Source organism: Camelus ferus, chromosome 8 (genome assembly GCF_009834535.1).
Source record: "Camelus ferus isolate YT-003-E chromosome 8, BCGSAC_Cfer_1.0, whole genome shotgun sequence".
Lineage (NCBI taxonomy): Eukaryota > Metazoa > Chordata > Mammalia > Artiodactyla > Camelidae > Camelus > Camelus ferus.
Window position 1 is genome coordinate 45963909 of NC_045703.1, and position 16108 is coordinate 45980016.

A 16108-nucleotide genomic window follows, 5' to 3' on the forward strand; every position below is an offset into this window, starting at 1 on the left:
AACCTGAACTCAGATCCTGGTTTCAACTTCTAACAACTATGTAGGAGGCAGCTGCCTGAGGTCTGAATCCAATTCTATTTCATTTGAAACACATTCTTTACATTACACGATGCTTATGCAAATTCCCAGCTATACTTCACCAAACAGCAAAATGCAGGTTTTACACAGTCTCATGTACTTATGGCTCGCACTTACTGGCACATGGACTTCCATACTTTAGGACTTTACTCAACTGTTTCTACTCTGATACAATAAATTTTCTCAAAAAAAATTTTTTTTTGAGAAATACATATGGAAAACACTAAGGCACAGTGAAAATCTTGGCTCTTTTATCTTCCAAATACATACATACATATCAAGAGACACTTACCTGGCACATAATGTTAATGGCTAAGTATATCACATCATGCTTTTCTGCGAAGCACTGAGAACCATTTGGGAAGACCAGAGAAATGCAAATGAAAAGCCATCCCGATAAACTTGTGAGTTAACTGTAAATGCATGAAGTCTATGCCTGTGGCACTACAAATACATATATCAGATTTCCCAAAATAGTTCTGATTTCAAGTATTCCGTCCCACTCTTCCCTTAAGGAAACTCACACATTCCAGATCACACATAAATTTTTTTCAAGTGAGATAACATCATCTGATGCAGAGGTTTGGAACTAAGATCACTGCAGGCTAGAATGGTAAATAGAAGAAATTTGAACAGAATTCTACGGCAGTCTCTAGACTGCCAGTGGGAAAGAGGGACAGGGACAATCAAGAAAGGCAGGAACAGTCCTTGGGCAGGGCGAAGCAGCAAGACACACACGATGTTTTAGAGACCTGGGGAAGTAGAAAGGCAGTGAGTTGGGCAGTGGGTGGACCACTATCACTAGATCAATCACATACAAATATGAGTCAGAGGTAATGCTGAATTATGATCCTGGAAAAACTGTTGAGGGCTTTGAAGGCCAGGATAAGGACTCTGGGCTGAAAATAGATAGGTTACCTTGCCTAAAGTTTTGTTTTGGGTATTGCTTGTTTGTTTGTTTGTTTTGGCGGGGAGGAGTAATAGTTTTATTGAAATACCACAGAGGTTACCCACTTTAAGCATACAATCATGTTTTTTAGGATAGTCGGTTATGTAACCTTCACAATAATTTTAGAACATTTCATCAACCCAAAAAGAAACCCCAAACACTGTACCTCATTCTATGATGCCTGATACCAAAGCCAAATAAAGATGTCAGAAAAAAAAGAAAACTACAACCAATATCTCTAACGAATATAGAGGCAAAAGTCCTCAACAAAATACTGGCAAACCAAATTCAGCAAGATGTCAGAAGGATCTTACACCACGACCAAATGGATTTTATTCTAGGAATACAAGGACATATATTCAACATATGGAATTCAATCAATATAATAAATCCTATTAATGGAAGAAAAAAATATATGATTATCTCAATAGAGGAAAAGCATTTGACAAAATCCAACATCTTTTCATGATAAAAACACTCAACAAACTTGGAAGGGAACTTCTTCAACATGACAAAAGGCATCTACAAAATCCCACAGCTAACATCAAACTTAATGGTTAAAAACTGAAAGCTTTCCCCTTAAGATCAGGAACAAGACGAGATGACCCCTCTCACCACCTCTCAATCACTCTATTCAACGTTGTACTTACAGTTCAAGCCAGGGTAATTAGGCAAGAAAAATAAAAAGCATCCAAGTAGGAAAGGGAGAAGTAAACTATCTCTATTTACTATAGGATCATATAAATTAAAAATCCTAAAGAATTCCCTCCCCCCCAAAAAAAGCTAATAGAGTTCAGCAAAGTCACAAGATGTAGGAGCTATATGCAAATTCATTCTATAATCTATTTTCTGTCTCTACAGATTTCACTATTCTAAGCACTTCACATAAATGGAGTCATATCATAAACAGCCTTTTTTATCTGGCTTCTTTTAGCACAGTATTGTCAAGGTCCATCAAGTTGTGGCATTTATCAGTACTTCATTCCTTTCTATGCCTAAGTAACATTACATTTTATAGCTATATCACATTATGTTTATCCATTCATTAATTGATGTTGTTTTCTACTTTTGGGCTATTATGAATAATGCTGCTGTGAGCATTCATGTACAAGTTTTTGGGTGGACATATGTCTTCACTTCTCTTGAGAATATACCAAGGAGTCGAATAGCAAGGTTAAATGATAGCTCTCTGCTAAGGCATCTGAAGCTCTATGCTAACATTTTTGAGGATCTAGCAGATTGTTTTCCAAAATGGCTGCACTATCTAACATTCCCACTAGCAGTGTACATGGGTTCCAATTCCCTGAATGTCTGAATGCAGCCAAGCAGGATGACCACTACATGTTGCTTGATGAAGATAAATCTGGGGACCCTGAACTGTAAAGGAGAGACAGTAGAAGCAGGGACAGTCCAAATGGAAGGCTATATAAAAAGGTTCATGAGGTTGGAGGAAATGGGAAGGTGCTGGTCAAATGGCACAAACTTTCAGTTATGAGTAAGTTCTGAGAATCTAATGTATACTATGGTGACTACAGTTAATGATAGTATGTTTTATACATGAAATTTGCTGAGAGAGTAGGTCTTTTTATCATAAAAAAATAGTAACTTTGTGAGGTGATGGATACATTCCTTTGATTTTTAGGAATCATTTCACAACGTCTAGATATATCAAATCATCATGCTGTACACTTTAAATATATTACAATTTTGTCAATTATACCTCACTAAAGCTAAGGGGAAAACAGATTTGTGTGGAAGAGGTAGTAGTAATGATGAATAAAGGACAGATATTAAATTTCAGAGGAAAAACTCCATAGGCATTGCTGTCTAAAACAGATAATGGATAAAGAAGAGGCACAACTGAAAAACGATACCAAGGTTTCCAGCCTTGAACACTAGACGTTGTTTCAAGATTTTGGAACTGTGAGGTACACTGAGTTTGAAGTGACGATGTGACATCTAAGTTCTTGGAGGGGATTCGAAAAAATCAAGGAAAGAGATGATGACTTGGGAGTTACCCCAGAAAAGAGAGAATGGCCTTAACTCTAAGCATGTGTTACTATTATTAATCTTTTATCTTAGTTCCAAACGTGTGATTATTCCTGAAAGTTTTGGTAATACAATAATAGAGATAGAGCATCTTAAAAACCAGGATTTCCTCAAAAAAAAAAAAAAAAAGTACTATTTGACTGCCAGGGCATTCAAAGCGGTTAGAACTAAATAAAAGTCTGCATAACAAAGATCAAATTCAACAACCAGACATGATAGATGTAATTTACCTCCTCAAGCAAGTCACCTACACATGTTTAATGAGAAAATATTCAGAAGGAAGTCTCAGTCGATCTACCAAAGGAACACTGGCTACAAACCAGCTCAATAGGGCTAAATTAAGTGCTAAGAAAGAAAAGACAGGACTCCCAATATCAGATTATTTAGTAATCACTCATTCATTCAGCAAATAATTACTGAAAGCCCATAAACTGTCAAACGGTTGTGAACACAGCTGTGATAATAACCTGATGAGGGAGAAAGACAAATAAAGAGTCAATGCAGGGAGGGGAGGGGAAATTATTCAGAAGAAGAGTAGGTATATCTCACGGGGCGGGGGTAGTGAAAGGAAGAACCAGAGAAGGAAGGCTACCTGGCAAGGAAGGAAGTTATGTCTAAATTGAGACCTGAGAGTAGAATATTGCTGGCAACACGTACAAAAGTCTAGATGTGAGAGAAAACCTGACAGCTGAGCAGGCAAACCCAATTAGTAAGGTAAAATTTACAACAGCAAGGACCTTATAAGTTAAAAACTGCATTAAAAAGTTTCGGTCTTTTCTGAAAAGGCTAAGTGGTGCCATGAAAGGATTTTAAGCACAAAACTATAAAACTTCACTATTCTGACTACAATATGAAGAACAGATTAAAAAAAAAAATCAACCAAAAAAAAAAAAAAAACTGGGGGGTTGGGGTGGGGCAACCAGGAAAACCAACCAAACAGAACATGACATACTTATCTAGAAGTGATAGCTGTAGTATTAATGTTTAAAAAATTAAATATTAACAAATGGGTAGCCACAGTCTCTGCTCCCACAAATAGAATCTCACCATTTTAATTTCAATTTTGAAAGCATGTTGACTGACTTACTGTGGAAAAGGTTGAGTTACCAGAGAAAATAGCTCCATAAAGACCACAGGTGAGACTCAAGCTGAAACTGACAGTGGGGTGTTTACTGTTTGAGAGGAGACTGGTTTAAGGGAGAGAGCCTGAGGGCTGTCTTTAACCTGTAATGAGGAAGAACCAGAAAAATTCATAAAATGATGAAGAGAATTTTTAAGTTTTGCTGTTATAATGGAACCACTTTTTTGTTTTTCTAGAGACCAGAGTAAAAACATAAATGGTTTGAGACCAAAGTCAAAACATAAACGGTTTGTCAATTCTTTGTCAATATTGCAATCTGTGTTTCTTTGGTTGGGGTATATAAGTATATACTTAAAATTAGACCATGAGAGAGCTCAGCTTTGTGCTGGTTACAGTACCTGAGTAGAGAAGGTGTCAGTGGAATGAATGGATAAATTCAAGAAATATTCAATTGGTAGAATGTTGGTAGAATTTAGCCACACATGAGAGTTAAGGGAGACAGAAAGAAAGCAAAGACAGAGCAATAAACTGGGCAGCAAGGCCATTTATTGAAGTAGTTAACAAAGGAGGAATATAGGGTTTGGAGACAAGTTATTGAATTCAATTTACATCAGGTAACAAAACAAAGAGGAATAAACGAATAAGCCAGTAGTGGAGAAAAAAATAGACTCACAGAAAAATACTCAATCCAGAGGAAGACAGGAAAAGAAGAAAAAGAAAGAACAAATGGGACAAATAGAAAACAAAGAGTAAAGTGGTACCCAACACAAAAAATTAAATTAAATATAACGTCTAAATGTATCAATTAAAAGACAAATTGTCAGAGTGGGTAAAAGACCTAGTTCTAAACTGCGTACAAGAAAAATCTACTTTAAATATAAAGACTGGGAACAAGAGAAATCGTATGGAGAAGCAAACTGGGATTTGTATAGAATGAATTGTGACGGCAAAGAAAAGAGCTGGCCCTAGACAGCAAAAATGAGGTGCTTTGCTTACTATAAAACTGAGGGGAAAAGCCTAGAAAAAGAACTCATAACATTATAAACTGTGATCCTTATACTACGTTGGGGTATGTAAGTAAATGTCCTGAAAGTGCTTACAACCTAATTATACAAGTAAATTTAGTTCCTAAACTATAAAATCTTGGCTTAAAGTCCATGACTTGGAAACACCAGACGCTGTGAACCTAAAATATGTCCATTTTAAGGCCATGGTACTCCTTTCCTACCCTTCTTTCCACTTTCCCTTTCTACTGGTGAGTAATGCTCACCTCCATGGCTGTGTCCTCTTCCACACCCACACAAAGCATGACAGTGATCTTAAGGCGCCAGGTAGCTTAAGAAATCTGTGTGCTGCACCAAGTATGCATTTACAGGGGCTTGACAGTTCACAAAGCCTTCACTTCTCAATTACATTCATATTTAAGAAATATAAGCTAAGAGATTTTTGATGTATCTAATTCATATTTCCTATAATAGAAAGCTCTTATTCTTGGGTACCCACATTTTATTTTGCTTGCCTTCATAAATCTAATGCTATAATATTTTTGTTCCTTGACTCACAAAATGCCTACATTCTTTAAAACACCAATGTCCAATGTTTTTGAAACTTTACCACATATATACTTCTTTCTACCAAATTTTAGGATTTCAAATTATGGCCAACAATTCTTAATAAACATTTTGAGGGGCTGTGCTAATTACAATCCCTAGGGAAGGTGGGAACAATATGAAGATTCAATATGCTTAACCTGTTATCTTTCTCTCTTTAGAAAAGGGTATTTAGTATTTGTAAGAGAAGAGCAAAAAAAAAAAAAAAAACCTGTTTCAAGCTTTTATTTTGAGAAGACTGTGAAAAGTTCACATCCATGGTTATAATTTGTTTCTCTTGGATCTAAACAGACACCCACCCATTGGCTTCAGAAAAGTGCTTGGACAGAAAGCCTAGGACAGTGATACTTCCTGGAAATTTCAATTGGTAGGGGGAGCGGGGGGAGTATCCAGTCCATGAAGGGACAGTCAGCAGCAAATAATGCAAATGATCTTCTGAATTAATACCAATTTGTAATAACCTATTCTTACACAAAAGATACATTCATTCATTCCACAAATAGTTCTTAAACAACTATTAAGAAGGTAATTTACAGAAGGATTCTCCCTCTCACATACCAGATACACGGGGTAAGATTCTATTAAATATTGAGCAAAATCATTTTAAAATTTTTACTTAGCCACAGTTTCATGAGGCAATTCCCAGTCCCCAGAATGTCTCTCTTTGCTACTGACTGGCTGTCTCTCCCTGTGAAGAATCAGATTCCTAGGGACAAAGACAGCAATCTTACATCCATATCACCCACAGCCCAATACAGTACTTGGCATATAACAAGGTAGCCAAAGGGACATATGATGAATGAATAAACAGATGGATGGATTAAGCCGCATTCAGCAAATCCCAGTAACAGAAAAAAATCAAGTCAGGTGTCACTCCTGATCTCTTTGTCTTCATCCAGGTTCACTATGTTGTCCTATACTCATATGTATTTCTGCTGCTGAAATTACCATTTCTGAATTCTTAGTATTAGTTTACTATGAATTTATCAGCAGCTCAGTCTTCTTACTCATCTTTGAATGCCCAGGATGGCACACAGTAAGACTGGGCACAAATTTGTCTCATAATAAAGAGCAGCAAAAGCCAACGATGCGTCCTTAAATCAGTCTTGCCAAGCTTCAGATTATTATTCTGTAGTAAGCACCCTGTATAATTGCTAATGAGATTTACTATTAAAATTAAGTTAAATAAATATTTGATCTTAGACACCTTTATAATAAATACCACCCAAAAAGGAAAATTCATAGCACCAGATTTTACTGCACAGAGAGAAATACAAAAGTGCTACTGGAGCTGAAAATACCACCTAGAAGCCATAAATAAAAGAAATACAGAAGGCGGCTTCCTTGGGCAGACTCCTCTAACTGAGGGGAAAAATCACCAGCCCATTTACCCAGGGAAATCAGGTCATTCTCCATAAAACCTAGAAAATAAGACTAGTGTGGAAGTCTGTGTTCCTATAACAGAGGTACTTGTAATTATGTCTCTTCCCTAAAAAAATAAATGATAATAATAACAACAATTTCTGAAAGGCTCCCAGTGACTATGCAGGGAGTACAGAGACCACACTCCTTAGTGTAAGGTCCTGGTTCAGTGCTGACTGGCTCCAGTCTGGATGTGCAGCTCGTCTTCCTCCCATGCCCTCTCACACCCTGAATCCAGGCGTATCAGCCTCCCCAACACCCCATGAATCTCCATGCTTCTTTGTCCTCTTTAATGCCGGCTCTCCTCTGTCTAGACTGTTTCTACACTTGGTAGAAAAAAAGATTCAACCCAAGCTTCCAGGTATAATGTTAAAAAAACCAGTTTATGACCAAACTTCACAACAGCTCTGTGACTGATTTTTAAACCACTGGACACAGTGGGGTGAGGAGGAGCCCAATCAAGTTATTTGGGAGTTTATGGTACACACACTGTCTCACAAATCGCAAAGCTATGAAACGTAAGGCTGGTAGATGGCAAATCAACTCAACAAAGAGTCTCTACCATTCCAGCAATGCCCACTGGTAGAGTAAGCAGGATGCCAAGAATGACAAAGTCGGACTAAAATGAGCTAAGAGTCCAAGACAGCCCGAGGTGTATATATGTCAGGTGAAGGCAATCCTCCCAGTGGACAGAAAGAAGAGGGGCAGTAAGATCTGACCAGGAATCACACTTCAAGGACAAGCTATGCTCAGAGCAAGCACTGCTCTTACTTACCTAATCAGCCAGCCTATGACCCACACAACTGATGACCTGCAGAGTGTGATTTACAGCTATGCGACAGGGCAGGGCAGGGCAGGGCAGGAGCACTGTCCTGGGGGAGCCTGAACAGTGGGGCTGATCACTGACATCTGAGCTGGATGGAAACGAAACCAGAGGAATGAACATCACAGGTACACCAACCACCTTCTATGGGACAAGACAATACCTCTAAATTGCAGTAGATCAACAGGACTTTATATGGTCTGCTCTAGGGAAGGGAAGGACTGTACCTGCAGCTGTATCTGTGACAACTCAACTAAAAGGGTATACACACATTTATACATCATAATTAAATGTGTGTGTGCATACATATATATCAGACCAAAAGGGTGAAACGTAGCACTCCTAACAATCAACTTAGCGTCCACACCTAACGTCCCCCTTTGGCACCTTCTCCCTGATCTTTTCCTCCCATCATAGTCAGCCAGTCTAATGATTTTGCCTGGTTCTAGTCAAGTGGTTTGGGTTCAGCCGTCATTCGGGTATCTCATATCCTCCTCCTTAATCTCTTATCTCCTCCCATTATCTTCTGTAAGTCCATGATAACCATGCCAGAACAACTAAATTCAACAAATGTGGACTGAACCAACAAAATAGCACAGTCACAGGATAAGGAAATTCATGTCTGCTGTCTTATTATCTTTATATTGAGAGTACATATTCTTCCTACTGGATCCCAGAGTAATAAGAACGGGGTGTGAGGTGCTTTTACTCTTCTGGAGAAGGGCTGGTCTGAATATCCACCCATCCCATGGGGAGGGTTTCCTCCCACATCAACCCCTAATTATATAGGGAATATCTGTATAAAGAAAGTTTATTTCTGCCATGTTATTGTAACAGGATCTGTCATGTACCAACTGTATATTTATCTTTAAAAGAAACAGATGGAATGGCATGACACAGAGCTTGGTATCACTGTATAAAACAAGCCCAGCTGATGGCTAGACATATACAAACACTGTAATCCTGTGTCTCTCTGCCACAGATGACAGGAGTCGGGCCACCGCAGAATCAGCTCTTGTTGGAAATCAGCTGTCCGGGATGAGCCGTGGCTTGCTTATATGATCAGATCTTTATTGTTTCAAAGGCTTCTTAACAGTTCTAATATAGACTTGTTATGCTTTTATGATCCCAAAAAAAACATCAAAAATGATTAGCCTATCCTTTTCTGACACATGTATCTTACTTTCTTTTAATTGACAACTTTCAAATGAGTCCATCTAATGAATGAATTCCCTATGGAGTAAGGATTCCAAAATTAAGTACTACTATCTTAAGAATTTACAGACATACATTCACTATATTTTGCCAAGGGACAATAAGCCGGTCTAAAAGGACAATGCTGTTGTTTTACCTCATGTGTAAATTCAAGAGAAAAGACTAGAAATGCTGAGTCAAAATGGTAACAGTGGTTGTTCCGTGGGCAATGCAGCACCCTGCTTTATTTACATTTTTCTATATTACCAAGTTTTCTTTGCTGAATATATATTACTGCAATTAAGAAAAATTTTAATAAAGTCCATTAAAACAAAAAAGATTAAGTTTTCTCCTTTATTCCTATACTCCTGCTTTAGCAGTTTTAAAGGCAGTACAAAGCAAGATGATGAAGTCCCAGCAAAGTTCTAATAAACTGGTACTACACCATGTGGTATAGATTTACCTAAAACACAGAGGTACATTCATACTATTCCTCTTTGAAATTTTCACTATCTGCGAAAAATTACTGGACTCTGAGAAGCACATGCCTTCAGACACTGTTACATCAGAGGCCTTTTTTTAAAGTCAGATTTTAACTGGATTTAAAAGAATGAAAGGAATTTCCTGGATTTTATCAGGGCAATTTCCCAAAAGATTTTTGTCCCCACTGCTTAATATAAGGATTAAAGTCACTTAGGAAATGAGAGTGTATGCTTGCCACTTAAAATGCTATTAAGAACATGCAAATTAAGAGATCTTTGAAAAGCAGTACAAGTTAGAAGTTTTTTTTTTAAAAAAAAACAGTTTCCTATGAAGTTAGTCAAAAAGCATCAAACATCTGGGTTCAGGAGGGATCTACTTTCAGACCACACAGCGCCCATGGAGAGATGGGGAACATATATCTACATTCAATAAAGAAAGAGCCATCCTTTGTTTCATCATCATATGACAGTATCACTGTCAAGTTCTCACTACAACTTCATTAAAATACCACGCCATCCACACACACAATTTAACACAGCACAAGGAGGACAGCAACATATTTTTCAGAACTGCAAAATGGCATCTGCAGAATGTCTCCAAGGAATGACAAAGGCACTTCTTTGGCCCAAACAAAGAGAACAATGTTTCCATGAGGACACTACAGGACTATTGCATTTCAGGGGGGAAACGCAGTAAAAATTAACACAAAACAGAGCTGAACGTGTAGAATGACAGTCTGTGGGGAAGAATTAAAAGAAACTATTGAGAAAACAAGTTTCACTCATTACAGATCACATAAGAGTGCTTAAGGTTTTAAAAATTGGGTAATTTCAAATATTAAACATGAAAAGAAAAATAATTTAAAAATTCAAAAGATAAAATGACTTGTCGGTGGAATCAACTAAGCGTTTTAGATTCATAAACACTGTGTCTATAATTCATGTTGTTTAAAAGATGGCTTATCAACAAGCTATGCCAGCACATGTATCACAGTACTTAATTTCTCATGGCCCTTCTGTTAGAAATGTAATATCAGTGCCTCCACTTTACAGATAAGGAAACTGAGACATACAGATATAAAATGACTCAGTATCAGGCAGATTCGAGTTTCAATTTCAACTATCTCACTTACAGGCTATGAGACTTTCACTTTCTTTCCAAGATAACTTTTATTTTGAATTTCAAGGCTAGCAACATCAAATAATATTCACAAGGATTAAAGACAAATTATTGTCAAAAATGGGACAAGAAGTTACCTAAAATAGCATACTAAAATGGAACTAAACGCTTAATCAATTGGAGGTGGAGGGGCAATCAGGATATACCCACTCAATCAGGCAATATCTTCAAAGCACTGTTAAGAGAAGGGCTTAAGAAATGCCTTTAGGAAAAAAAAAAAAAAACAACAGTGAGAGAACGCTAAAAAGCCAGAATTAATTACAAAATAAAGTAAACAATCTGAATATATTGGGTGGAGAAAGATCATAATCAAGACCTTAAACTGACTGTTCCTCACTTTTATCTGAAGCGTATGTACTTGATTATCTTCAGTGGATAGTACCCTAAAAAATAATTTGATGACTTTTGTATTGTGGAGGTAAAAAAAAAAAAAAAAAACACAGTTATAATTACAAACAGGAGACTATGATTAAAGTAAGTAAAACTAGTAAACAAGTTATCAGCAAGTAAATTTTTCTCACAATTAATAGTTTGTCATAAATTTGTTAGCCCTATTTTGAATCTCTAGCCACCTAACCTTCTTAAACCCCGGTTCTGATTACATCATTCACCTGTCTGGAGAATCTCAGTAACTGTAGACAGAAAACCCAAATTCTTCTACTTGAAATGCAGAGTCCTCCAGCCCCTGGCAGACCCTCTTGTCTAACTAGCCTTTCTGCTCATTGCTAAGCATTATGATTTCTACTGCTCAGGGGGAAAAAGCCACGAGTCTCCAGGCTCACTCCACCAGCCTCTTCTCAAAAGTGGGCAAACTAAGAAGCATTCTCGTCATCAGCATCGAGCAAAACCAGCTACCACGCTTTGACCTTGCCAAAGACTGCCCTGCCAACCTTCCCTCCTCCAGATGCCCAGAGTACTCCCTTCACCCCACCTCCTCCCTCCTAGTACTTTGCTACAGTACTGTCCCCTATGTCTACATCTCACCCACCATACTGAGTGAAGTCTGTCTTACTCAACTCTGTAACCTCCAGGGCAAAACACACACCACTTTGCACAAAGTTATCCTTAATGTATTAGGCAGAAACAAATGAGGTTATAAGAAAAGACTTTTAAGAAAAGAGACTCAGCATACCAATTTTTTAAAGAATTCTAGGCATTGTCATCTTATTTTTCTACTATCCAAGATAATTACCTTAATGATTCAATAAAGCAAATCTAACATTAAACAGCACTCCAGTGGAACAGTTACTGTTTTGGCACACTTGTAATGAGAAAGCTCATCTTTTAAGAGTCACATGATGATGGTGGGACTTACTATCTTCACCTGTGTGACTGGTTCTCATGGGTTAAGACTCATCTAAAGAGTCATTATCTTCAAAAAAAATAAGTAATAAATTCTAAGAAAAGCAAGAAGAATCTAGAAATGGCTCTGAAATAAATCCTACAGTAACATATTTTGGAATATACAGTCCTCCTGACTCATATAATTTTAGATCTGGGAGGGGCCTAGAAAAATAAGAAAGCCACTCCTTTATATCACAGACACTAGAGAATCTAAGACATTTTAAACCAAGCTCAGTGACTGAGGGATCTCTTTTTAAAGAATATCCTGAGAAAAGGCAGAAACCTAACCTCCTGGCCAGGTATTTCTCATTTGCATTAACTTGTTACATCAACCGGGTGATGAGCTCCTGTTTCTCAATGAATCTGCCCCTCAGCGTTTTCTCAAGTGGAGCTCATTTTTCCAAACACACTTTCCTCTTGGTTCTTCTTTTCCTGATGCACCTCATGCTGCTGAGCCTCCAATTCCCTACAGGTGTGAAAAACACTATGAAAGTGTAGACTAGTGGCTGCCTTTTCCCTTTTTAAACTACAGGCTTTGCTGTAATCTCTTCTCCACACAAAGCATTTATCTGCCGACAGTAAGAAGGATCTTCTTCCTTGCACCCCTCAAGGTGGCACAGAAATGGCAGAAAGCAGGGCCAAGGATGGCTAGAAAAGTGAAGGGGCACCTGTGCAGGAAAGCAGCAGCTGTAACTGTCAGAACCGAGGCCATAAGACAAGAAATTCACTATTTTATTCTCTTGGAACACTCAAACAATTGTGTCACAGTTACACAGAACTTTTAGGAAATATCTATATAAACACAATATAAGCTTATCTTCCAGGAAAACTGGCCAACTCAAATACCAAAATCTGGACCATATCTCAACCAGCTCTACAGCTGGTTCCTCACCCTCTGCTTACTTTTGCTGCATAACAGCACCCTGTGAGACAGAATTCATGGATATCATTCTGTTCTAGGAGAATGACATTGTAAATAACTTAAATACCACTACCCCTCATGTGGTCAAAACAGCATCCAAAGAAAACAATCAACTCACAGTTACCGGTAATGGATTCACTGGGTAATCACCGGGCTCCTCAGAACTCACACCTGCAGCCCATGTCTATGATCACTGCTACCACCTTGCTTTTGGCACCGCACACTCCAAGGACGCCTGGATTAAGATAAACGCCTTAAGCAGCAGTGCTGACACAATTCAGTTCCTAACGCTTATGTCAGAGATGGCCCAGCTCCGGGTCAGGAAATAATGCGTCTGATTACTAGAACGCAAGGGAAAACATAAATATCTTTAAGAGCTCATGTTCCTTTTCCAATCAGAAAATTAATTCCAAAATTATTTTTACTTTTTGCTGAAACAAACAGGTGGAAAATAATGCCAAACAGCCTGGAGAGTACATAGATCCATTATTAATTATATACAAAGAATAAAAAAAGGCTTCTCAAGAGGAGTAAGATCTCACCCTAGTAACACAAGACTTTGCACAAGTACGTTGCAACTATCCACTTCTTTGTTACCGGAAAAGAACATACACACACATGCGCATACATCACACAAATGTATTTGGTCCCTAACGTGGTGTGGCTGCTGTCCTGCGCAGCGAGTTCCTGGGATTGGTCTCCTTTGGCATCTTATCTTCTATGTCTTGACACTTCTCCCCACTGAACAAGTTGACAGATGAGGAGGGCTCCATGCCTATTCTAAGGCAAGCAGCTCAGAGAGAGACAGGAAAAAAGTAGTTGATCAAAAGCAACATCTTTATATTATAACTGAACAAATTTTTGGAATAAATTAAGTACAGCATTATAAGAAATGGAGAGCACTGCCAGAAAAAAAGAAAAAAAATTTTTTCTTAATTCTGTCTCTTCCTACTTCCGTCATATTTCTACAACACTTAATCTGTGATCTCCAGTGGAGTTCCCCCACCCACCCCAATCATTTGAAAAACTTTTGGAAAAGAACCAAAAATATAATCAACTTTGCCAAAGGACATTCAGATTTTTGTCCCCACCCTAATATTTGGCTGTTTATCCTTATTTCTCCATCTCTTTCCATTCTTTCTCCCTTCCCTTCTTCCCCCACCAACAAATATATCCCAGCAGTTATTTCCTTTCTGCCCCACTCCCTACTCCTCAGATTCTCAACAATTTCTTCATTCCCCTCATTTCACCTTCAATTCTTCCTTCAAGATACTGACAACTTTGTACATTTGAGTTTCCAAGTCTTCTAGATGCAGAATTTAATATGCTGAAGACTTCTTGTTGAAGAATTTTTCCAAGAAAAACAAAAACTGAGGATTCTCCATCACCTATTTTTCAGACAGCCCTCCCATCACACTAAAGTCACTTCAGCTGTTTTATATAGTTTCTTCTAGATTGACTAAGGTCAAACAGAGGTGAGGGTGAGTCTGAGGCTGTGTGCGCCAGTACACTGTCTGAATCCAAAACAACTGCCTCAAAAAGGACATCGAACTGCCATTGACCAAAACAACGTGCAAATCATGCTAGACTTGCTTTTTCTGCAGAGAGATTACTGAAATCAGCGGGACCAGCAAGACTATCAACTCACGGAGAGAAGAGAGGAGGCCACGTTCCTTAATTTGCTCAGAACCTCTTTAACAAGTCGTAGTAATAACAGTGAGAACCTACAAGGTGCTCTGCTAGACTATGGAGACAAAGTGAAGTAGAGGGCAGAGAGGTGGAAGGAAGGAAGGGAAATGATAAGACAAACTCCTCGTCCTTGAGGAGCTGACCATCTGGACCGCTGACCCGTGCAACCAACAGTAACACAGATGTTACTAAGGAAAGTTAACACTTAAAAAATGCTCACATTTCAAGACAACAGTAGAAGAAATGCCGTAAGACTGAGTAAGCAATTGCCAAAGGAATTATACAGCTAAGAATTCCTGTAGGAATTCAGCAAAATAAAACAAATGTAATTCCAGAGTAGAAGAAATCTGGCATATGATGATAATTAACAGTTTGGCAAAACCACTAAAAAGTTTTAAGAAATTTATTGGTTTGAACATGGCAGAAAAGAAAAACTTCAAATGTGCTTATACTAAGTGTAAAACATACATTTTTAAACTTCACTCCTTTCAGGCTCACATCCAATAACCCTAAAATAGCAGCAATCCAGCCACATCATAATGGTTTCTAAACTTTTCCAAATCACTTGGGGCAAGTGAACTTAACTACACAGGTGTGTTTGGGTAGTTTCAATGTCTCATTTCTTTTTCATACTCAAAGTTAGAGCTAGACGGATTAAATTCTCTGGGGCAATGACTTCTAATTTATCCTAGAGAATAATACTTCACAAATTCTCCCCAGCAAATGAAGTAAATAGGCAAAATGTGTAGAGGTAGGGAGATGGAAATACAGTGCTTTTGAAAACTATGCAGTCCCCCAAATTCCGGTTTTAGGTTACTTGCGTTCAATCACTCCCTAGGGCTTTTTATGGGGAAGGGTGGGGACGGAGGAGGGCAAATAGGCAAAAGTATACTGAAGTAGGTGAAACCACTTCTAATTTCAGCTCTGAAAGTAATGGTAATTTGGAGCAAATCATTTAACTTCATTTTACCAACTTTCCTCATCTACCAAAAAAAAAAAAAAAAGATACCTTTTTAAGTACCTCGTGGTTCTAATATTCTACATTATGAAAAAATTACTTGGCATAGCAAATGGTACACAAAAGAAGACTGAATGAAAACAGACATCAAAATTAAACATGTGGTATAAGCCCTGCTTTGTGAAATGTATGCAAATGTTCATTTACTGAAGTATTTCTTCTATAAGCCATGAATGTCGAGTACACAGATCAAAACAATATCAAGTGATTATGTTTGAAAGTGAGATTGAGGTTGGCTTTTTATTATTGATGTTTCTCTGTATTCCA

At 37.9% G+C, this 16108-nt stretch overlaps 1 protein-coding gene across 14 annotated transcripts in view; it reads right to left on the reverse strand.

The window, feature by feature from the left end:
• Positions 1-16108, reverse strand: part of EPB41L2 (erythrocyte membrane protein band 4.1 like 2) — a 196034-nt gene that overhangs the window by 131107 nt on the left and 48819 nt on the right. Inside the window, exon 2 of one of the 14 annotated variants that reach the window (XM_032484910.1) lies at positions 13259-13369. The exons of 12 other annotated variants lie outside the window; for them this stretch is intronic. The gene's annotated coding sequence lies outside the window, so the exon portion shown is untranslated. Of the gene's footprint in view, positions 1-13252; positions 13370-16108 lie in introns of all 14 variants that reach the window. One more of the 14 variants, XM_032484909.1, reaches the window with a different exon arrangement.